Source organism: Bos indicus, chromosome 14 (genome assembly GCF_029378745.1).
Source record: "Bos indicus isolate NIAB-ARS_2022 breed Sahiwal x Tharparkar chromosome 14, NIAB-ARS_B.indTharparkar_mat_pri_1.0, whole genome shotgun sequence".
Classification (NCBI taxonomy): Eukaryota; Metazoa; Chordata; class Mammalia; order Artiodactyla; family Bovidae; genus Bos; species Bos indicus.
The window spans coordinates 74,421,994-74,431,528 of record NC_091773.1 but is presented as its reverse complement, the minus strand read 5'-3'; the positions used below and the strand labels follow the sequence as shown (position 1 = coordinate 74,431,528).

Below are 9,535 nucleotides of genomic sequence, written 5' to 3'. Positions count from 1 at the left end.
TAGCCATTCCTTTCTGCAGGGGATCTTGCCAACACAGGGATCGAACCCATGTCTCCTGCACTGCAGGCAGATTCTCACTGTCTGAGCCACCAGGGAAGCCTCAGCTTTTACCAGACTTGCCTGTAACTCCCTTCCAAACAGACAGATTTCTTTTAAGAGGAAGGGGTTCCTTACACAAAATGCACTGTGGTCACATAAATCTGTACTATTCAGAACAAAACCAGTTCTGCTGGCAAATATCTGTGTTCTTAGGGACATTTAAGTTTTCATTAAACTGGAAAGCAATCAAGTCTTTATGTCTACAAATTATACGTTTAATAGTTCCACAAATTTGGCAAAGTTCATGATATCAGGCTGTTTTCACCAGATCACAGGCAAAAATATGGAAGTCATCATCAGACAATGAACTAGACAGATGGTATGGCTCCTACTTGATGAATGACCATGCCGGTCCTTTCAGAGCCATCTTCTTTGGCCTATTCCATTTGTTTGCCTATCGGGCTGTCTGCAACTTCTCCCAGTTCCCTTTCTGCTGGAGGTGAATCATTAGAATCAGACATAATGTGAAGGTTGGCTTCTTTATAATCATCTAAGAGCTGGTACATGTACAAGACAGGATCCTTTTCTAGATGATGGAAAGCCATGTGTTCATTATAGGGGTGTGTGCTAAGACCATTCCCCTCCACTCATCTTTAGAACCATCCTCAGTCTCAAACATCTGCTCCCTTGCTTTGCCAATTGTGTCGGCTAGGTATGCATCACCGATTTGAAATGTTACAAAGGTCCTCCCTATCAGGCAGGACTTCAAGTGTAGAAACTCATCTTTATTAAGTTCTAGTACCTAAACACAGTCAAATCCATCGCATTTTATAAGATACAAAGAAAGACTTACAGGCACCTGGCCCAGAATGGCTCCTTTCCACTGGGTGACGAGGCCATTCCCTCTGTCCGCCTGTGCTGAATCCCGCAGCATACACTGTTCCACTGGGGCCGGGAAACAGGTGGGCTCACACCATGCAGTTGTTTTTCGTGGAATGTCCGTTTCTTCACGATACTTGCTGATAAACCCGCATGGCCTGCATCAGCTCTGGACTGTTGACCAGGGGTCTTCCCAAACGGGGTCTTCATTCAGCTGCATTTAAGTGAGCAGCAGAGCTGCCGGATTAGGGTGAAAATTCAATGTGCTGCAGTTTGAAACTTTCCACAGAATTTCAATATTCTTCTTAATCCATCATCCCAAGCACTCGATTTCTGTTGTTGTGTTTTTACAAGTTAAGCAAAAATATGGGATTACGATAAAATTTCCACACAGCACGCTGTATGCACCTGTGCTCCAAGTCCTCCTCTCCCCATAATGCCTCCAAACTATGTGGGTATTTAACTCATTTGAGTTCATTTTTGTGTGTGGTGTAAGAAAATGTTCTAATTATTTACCTGTATCTGTCCTGTTTTCTTGCACCACTTATTGAAGAGATTTTTTTCCCCCATTTTATATTCTTGCCTCTTTTGTAATAAACAAATTGACCATAACTACACGGGTTTATGGAGAAGGAAATGGCAACCCACTCCAGTGTTCTTGCCTGGAGAATCCCAGGGATGGGGGAGCCTGGTGGGCTGCTGTCTATGGGGTCACACAGAGTCGGACACGACTGAAGCGACTTCGCAGCAGCAGCACACGGGTTTATTTCTGTTCACTTGATCCATGCTTCTATTTTTGTGCCAGTACCATATTGTTTTAATTAATGTAGCTGTATAATATAGTTTGAAGTCAGGGAGTATAATATCTCCAGCTTTGTTCTTTTTTCTCAAGATTGCTTTTACTATTCAGAGAGTTTTGTGGTTCTCTATAAACTGTAGGATTCCAGCTAGGTGAAAAATTTGATGGATATTTTGATACGGATTTCATTAAATCTGTACATTATTTTGTGTAGTACGAACTAGATCAACAATATCAAGTTCAACAATATTGGTTCTTCCAATTTGTGAACATGAGATATCTACATTTCTTTGTATCATCTTTGATTTCGTTCATCACTCTTTGATATTTAGAGTGTAAGAGTGTAAGGTTTTGAACTCCCTGAATGAATATATTCTTAAGTATTTCCTTGTTTTTAATGCAATTTAAATGGGATGGTTTTCTTAATTTCCATTTCTGATAATTCATTATCAGTGTATAGAAAAGCAACAGATTTCTATATCAATCTTGTATCATGCAAATTTACTGAATTCATTTCTTAGTTTAATAGTTTTTTTCATGGTGATTTATGGTTTCCTATATAGAATATCAAGTCATCTGGGAAGAGTGAGTTTTACTTCTTCCCCTCCTACTTGGATATCATTTATTTCTGTTTTCATGTCTGATTGTTGTGGCTAGGATTTCTGATACTATATTAAGTAGAAACAGAGAGAGTAGGCATCATTGCACTGTTCCTGATTTTAGAGAAAGTTTTTGAATTTTCACCTTTGAGCATGCATTTAGCTGTGGCTTTGTCATGAATATTTGGTTGCTGATGGGTGAGATATAATCCCTCTAAACCAATTTTGATGGAGTTTTTAACATGAATAAATGATCAGGTGCTTTTCTTGTATCTCAGTCGTGTCCGACTCTGTGCGACCCCATAGACGGCAGCCCACCAGGCCCCGCCGTACCTGGGATTCTCTAGGCAAGAACACTGGAGTGGGTTGCCATTTCCTCCTCCAATGCATGAAAGTGAAAAGTGAAAATGAAGTCGCTCAGTCGTGTCCGACTCTCAGCGACCCCATGGACTGCAGCCTACCAGGCTCCTCCATCCATGGGATTTCCTAGGCAAGAGTACTGGAGTGGGGTGCCATTGCCTTCTCCTTTAAAAAATGTAGTGTATTGCAATGATTGATTTCTCGATATTGCAACATCCTTGCATTCCTGAAATAAAACCAACCTGACCATGGTGCATGATTCTTTTTAAATATTGTTTTTAAATATTGTTTTTAAATATTGTTGAATTATGTTTGCTAATATTTTGTTGAGGATTTTTGACTCTATCTGTCAGACATTTGTTACTGTTGTTCAGTTGCTAAGTCATGTCCAATTCTTTGTGATCCCATGGACTGCAGCACGCCAGGCTTCCGTCTTACATTATCTCCCAGGATTTGCTTAAACTCATGTCCATTGAGTCGGTGATGCCATCAAAAGGTTGCATCGTCTGTGGCTCCTTTCTTCTCCTGCCCTCGATCTTTCCCAGCATCAGGGTCTTTTCAAATGAGTCAGTTTTTCGCATCAGGTGGCCAAAGTATTGGAGCTTCAGCTTCAGCATCAGCCCTTCCAATGAATATTCAAGCTTGATTTCCTTTAGGATTGGTTGGTTTGATCTCCTTGTTGTCCAAGGGACTCTCAAAAGTCTTCACCAACACCAGAGTTCAAAAGAATCAATCGATCGGTGCTCAGCCTTCTTTATGGTCCAACTCTCATATTCATACATGACCACTGGAAAACCATAGCTTTGACTAGGCAGACCTTCACTTGTAAAGCAATGTCTCTGCTTTTTAATATGCTGTCTAGGTTGGTCAAAGCTTTTCTTTCAAGGAGCAAGCATCCTTTAATTTCATGGCTGCAGTCACCATCTGCAGTGATTTTGGAGTCCAAAAAAATAAACCTCTCACTGTTTCCACTGTTTCCCCATCTATTTGCCATGAAATTATGGGACTGGTTCCCATGATCTTGGTTTTTTAAATGTTGAGTTTTAAGCCAGCTTTTTCACTCTCCTTTTTCACCTTCAAGAGGCTCCTTAGTTCCTTTTCATTTTCTGCCATTAGAGTGGTGTCATCTGAATATCTAAGATTATAGATATTTCTCCTGGCAATCTTGATTCTAGGCTGAGCTTCAACAAGCCCAGCATTTCTCATGATGTACTCTGCATAAAAGTTAAATAAGCAGGATGACAATATACAGCCTTGTCATACTCTTGCCCAATTTTGAACCACTCCAATGTTCTATGTCCGGTTCTAACTGTTGCTTCTTAACCTGCATACAGATTTCTCAGGAGGCAGGTAAGGAGGTCTGGCATTCCCATCACTTTCAGAATTTTCTGCAATTTGTTTTGATCCACACAGTCAAAGGCTTTAGCTTAGTCATTGAAGCAGAATTAGATGTTTTCCTGGAATTCCTTTGCTTTTTCTATGATCCAACAGATGTTGGCAATTTGATCTCTAGTTCCTCTCCCTTTTCTAAATCCATCTAGTATGTCTGAAAGTTCTCTGTTCATGTCCTGATGAAGCCTATCTTGAAGTCTAGCTTTGCATTGGAGTGAAAAATGAAGCAGGACACAGGCTCACAGAGTTTTGCCAAGAGAACACACTGGTCATAACAAACATGCTCTTTCAACAACACAAGAGTTGACTCTACACATGGACATCACCAGATGGTCAGTAGCAAAATTAGATTGATTATATTCTTTGAAGCCAAAGGTGGAGAAGCTTTATACAGTCAGCAAAAACAAGACCGGGAGCTGACTGGTCCTTATTGCAACTCCTTATGGACTCATTGCAAAATTCAGACTTATATTGAAGAAAGTAGAGAAAACCACCAGACAATTCAGATATGACCTAAATCAAATCCTTTATGATTATACGGTGGAAGAGACAAATATGTTTAAGGGATAAGAGATGATAGAGTGCCTGAAGAACTATGGACGGAGGTTCATAACACTGTACATGAGGAGGTGACCAAAACCATCCTCAAGATAAAGACATGTAAGAAGGCAAAATGGCTGTCTGAGGAGGCCTTACAAATAGCTGAGAAAAGCAGAGAAGCTAAAGGCAAAGGAGGAAAGGAAAGATATAAGCATCTGAATTCAGAGTTCCAAAGAATAGCAAGGAGAGCAAAGAAAGCCTTCCTCTATGATCAATGCAAAGACATAGAGGAAAACAGTATAATGGGAAAGACTGGAGATCTCTTCAAGAAAACTAGAGATACCAAGGGAACATTTCATGCAAAGATGGGCTCGATAAAGGACAGAAATGGTATGGACCAAACAGAAGCAGAAGATATTAAGAAGAGATGGCAAGACTACACAGAAGAACTGCACAAAAAACGATTCATGACCCAGATAACCAAGATGGTGTGATCACTCACCTAGAGCCAGACATCCAGGAGTGTGAAGTCAAGTGGACCTTCGAAAGCATTATGAGATATACTGGCCTGTAATTTTAATAATTTTTGTAATGTCTTTTGTTTTTGCCTCACTGTAATGGTAGCCATGTAAAATGAATTTGAGGGTGCTCCTTCTTCTTCAGAATATTTTGAAAAGGATAAGTATTAGCTCTTCATTATATGTTTGGCTGAATTGTCCCATTAAGCTATACTGTCTTGGACTTTTATTTGCTGCAAAAAATTTTTTTTATTATTATTACAGATTCAATTTCACTGCTAGTGATGTCTTTCCAATTATCTCTTTCTTCTTGATTCAGCCTTAGAAAGTTTAATGCTTATAGAAATTTATCCATTTCTTCTAGCTTGTCTAATATGTTGGCATATAACTGTTTGCAGTGTTATCTTGTGATTATTTATCTCTGTTTTATCAGTTATAATTTCTCCTATTTCATTATTTATTTTGGTCATTTTCTTAAGGCTGATTTAACTGTTGACAATTTATCTTTAATTAAAAAAAAACAGCTCTTGAAGATTTTCATATTTTCTATTTTTGTCTGATCTCTGATTGGTTTCCTCCCTGATTTTCATTAGTCCCTTCTTTCTGCTGATGTTGAGTTTTGTTTATTCGTCTTTTTCTAATTCCTTTAGAAGGTAGGTTAACTTTCTGTTTTCATTTTTTGCTGTTCCTTGAGGTAGGCCACCGCAAACTTACAGTTTATAACTGCTTTTGCTGCCATTCACCTTGGAGGAGGAAATGGCAACTCATTCCAGTATTCTTGCCTGGAGAATTCCATGGACAGTGGAGCTGGCAGGCCACAGTCCTTGGGGTCGCAAAGAATCAGCCTCATCTGAGCAACTGAGCACACAGATTCCTGAAAGTTGTAAGTTTTTTTCAATTTTTCTCAAGGTATATTTTGACTTACTCTCTGATTTCTTTATTAATCCACTGATTTTGAGTAGCGTGTTATATTGTCTCCATTTGATTATCTTTTACCATATTTCATCCTATGATTGATTTCTAGTTTCATAATGATATATAGATGACACCATTTCCCTGGCAGAAAGTGAAGATGAAACAAAGAGCCTCTTGATGAAGCTGAAAGAGTAGAGTAAAATGTTGGCTTAAAACTCAACATTTGGAAAACAAAGACCATGGCATCCAGTCCTATCACTTCATGGCAAATAGATGGGGAAAAAGTGGAACACTGCCAGATTTCAAAGAGGTCTCCAAAATCAATGTGTATCCTGACTGCAGACACGAAATTAAAAGACAGTCGCTCTGGAAGAAAAGCTATGACAAACCTAGACAGCATATAAAAAATCAGAGACATTACTTCTGACAAAGGTCTGTATAGTCAAAGCTATGGTTTTTCCAGTAGTCAGGTACAGATGTGAGAGTTGGACCATAAAGAAGGCTGAGTGCAGAACAACTGATGATTTCAAATTGTGGTGCTGAAAAGATACAATCCTGAGGAGGAGGAGCCAAGATGGCGGAGGAGTAGGACGGGGAGAACACTTTCTCCCCCACAAATTCATCAAAAGAGCATTTAAACGTCGAGTAAATTCCACAAAACAACTTCTGAATGCCGGCAGAGGACATCAGGCACCCAGAAAAGCAACCCAACTCTTCGAAAGGAGGTAGGAAAAAATATTAAAAACAAAAAAAAAAGAGACAAAAGAGGGAGGGACGGAGTTCCGTCCCGGGAAGGGAATCTTAAAAAGAGAGAAGTTTCCAAACATCAGGAAACCTTCTCACTGCCGAATCTGTGCCGAGCTTTGGAAGCACAGAGGGCAACATAACAGGGAGAAAAAATAAATAAACAATTTAAAACTCGCAGATTGCGAGCCCTACGGTAACTCCCCCAGCAGAGAAGCAGCGCAGACGCCTGCATCCACCATTAGCAAACCGGGGCTGGGCAGGGAGGCGCGGCGTGGGCTGCATCGCTGAGAGTAAGAATCTGGCCTGAATACCCTGAGCGCTATCTGAGCGAAATAATTTGGGCTAGCAAACCAGACTGTGGGATACCTACCACGCGAAAAGCCAGCCCTAACCTAAGACCGCCAGGCCCGCGCACGGAACAAAGGACTGAACAGAGATAGCCGGCTGCAGACCTTCCCCCTCCGGTGACAGGCAGCCAGAGCCGGAAGGGGGCAATCGCAGCCCCAGAGAGACATTATCTATAAAACTGTAAGAAGGCTTCTTTGCTAACTAAAACTTCTTGGGGCTCTGGACGGTCAACATCTGCCTGAGAAGGTGCGCCGGTTTTACATCCAGATAACCGAGTGGCGGGGAGGCGATAAGTCGCAGCATTGGCGCTCGCCTAGGAAGAGCAAATTGGCGCTCGGACCTGGGAAGAGCACAAAACGCAGGCCCAACTGAGTCTGCGCCTCTGAGGACTACCCGAGTGCCTGAACCTGAGCGGCTTGGACCTGGGAGGTGCATGCAGCCCAGGGCCAGCCTCGGATTGTTCCCGGCGGAACAACCTAGAGTCTGAGCAGTGTGGACAGGGAGGCTACACGCGCCGTGAGCGGGGGCAGACCCAGGGTGGCTGAGGCACTGCGAGCCCACGCCAGTGTTATTTGTTTGCAGCATCCCTCCCTCCCTCCCTCCCCACAGCGCGACTGAACAAGTAAGCCTAAAAAAAAAAAAAAAAAAAAAAAAAGTGTCCTCCACCGTGCCCTTTGAGTCAGGGCGGAAACCAGATACTGAAGAGACTAGCAAACAGAAGAAGATATAACAGAGGGAAACGCCTTGGAAGCTACAGGCAATAGATCAAAACCCTGTGGTTACTACGGACTACATAGGAAGGGGCCTATAGATCTTGAGAAATATAAATCTGACCAAGGAACTAGCCAAAAATGAACTGAACCCACAACACCCACAAAAAAAAAAAAAAAAAAAAGTCCTAGATATATTTTTATTATTTTTACAATCATTCTTTCTTTTTTTTTTAATTAAAAAAAAAAAATTTTTAAGTCCTCTATTGTTCCTTTAATTTTCACTTTTATAACCTATTACTTTGCAAAAAAAAAAAAAAAAAAAAGACCCTATTTTTTTCTTCTTCAGCAAACTTCATATATATATATATATTTTATAATTTTTTGACCTTGGTTTTTTTTTTTGTTTGTTTTTGTTTTTTTCTTCTTTTCTTTAACATTGTATTTTTGAAATTCCAAACTCTACTCTAGATTTTTAATTTTCGCTTTTTGGTATATGTTATCAATTTTGTACCTATAGTTTTTTTTTATATAATTTCTGTGACTTTTTTTTTTTTTTTTTTCTTCTCTGTTTCTTTCTCTTCTTCTTTTATATAACATTGTATATCTGAAATTCCAAACTTTACTCTAGATTTTTAATTTATGCTTTTTGGTATTTGATATCAATTTTGTACCTGTATTTTCTGTATAATTTTTGTGACATTGTTCGTATTTGTTTGTTTGTTTTCTCTCTTTATTTTTCTTCTTCTTTTTTTTTTTTTTTTTAACATTGTATTTTTGAAATTCCAAACTCTACTCTAGATTTTAAATTTTTGCTTTCTGGTATTAGTTATCAATTTTGTACCTGTACTTTCTTTATAATTTTCGCGACCTTGTTTGTTTTTGTTTGTTCGTTCTTTCTCTCTTTCTTTTCCTTCTTCTTTTCTTTAACATCGTATTTTTGAAATTCCAAACTCTACTCTAGATTTTTAATTTTTGCTTTTATGTATTTGTTACCAATTTTGTACCTTTAAGGACCCAATCTTCAGGACCCATCTTTCACTAGGGAGTGAGATTACTGGCTTGACTGCTCTCTCTCCCTTTGGACCCTCCTTTTTCTCCACCAGGTCGCCTGTGTCTCCTCCCTAACCCCTCTCTACTCTACCCAACTCTGTGAATTTCTGTGTGTTCCAGACGGTGGAGAACACTTAGGGAACTGATTACTGGCTGGATCTGTCTCCCTCCTTTTCATTCCCCCCTTTTATCCTTCTGGCCACCTCTGTTACCTTCCTCCTTCTTCTCTTCTCTGTATAACCCCGTGAACATCTCTGAGTGGTCTAGTTGTGGAGTGCACATAAGGAAGTGACTACTGGCTAGCCCACTCTCTCCACTATTGATTCACCTCATCTCATTTGGGTCACCTCTAACTCCCTCCTCCCTCTTCTCTTCTCCATGTAACCCTGTGAACCTCTCTGAGTGACCCTCACTGTAGAGAAACTTATCATCTTTAATGTAGATGTTTTATCAATGGTGCTGTATAGAAGGAGAAGTTTTGAAACTACTGTAAAAATAAGACCGATAATCGGAAGCAGGAGACTTAAGTCCAAACCCTGACTCCAGGGAACTCCTGACTCCAAGGAACATTCATTCACAGGAGCTCATCAAATGCCTCCATACCGACACTGAAACCAAGCACCACACAAGGACCAA

General features: G+C 40.2%; 1 pseudogene; it reads right to left on the bottom strand.

Annotated features, from left to right (window-relative positions):
* Positions 1-349: 349 nt before the first annotated feature.
* Positions 350-1,128, bottom strand: LOC109568323 (spindlin-1 pseudogene; annotated as a pseudogene).
* Between the last annotated feature and the right edge of the window lie 8,407 nt (positions 1,129-9,535).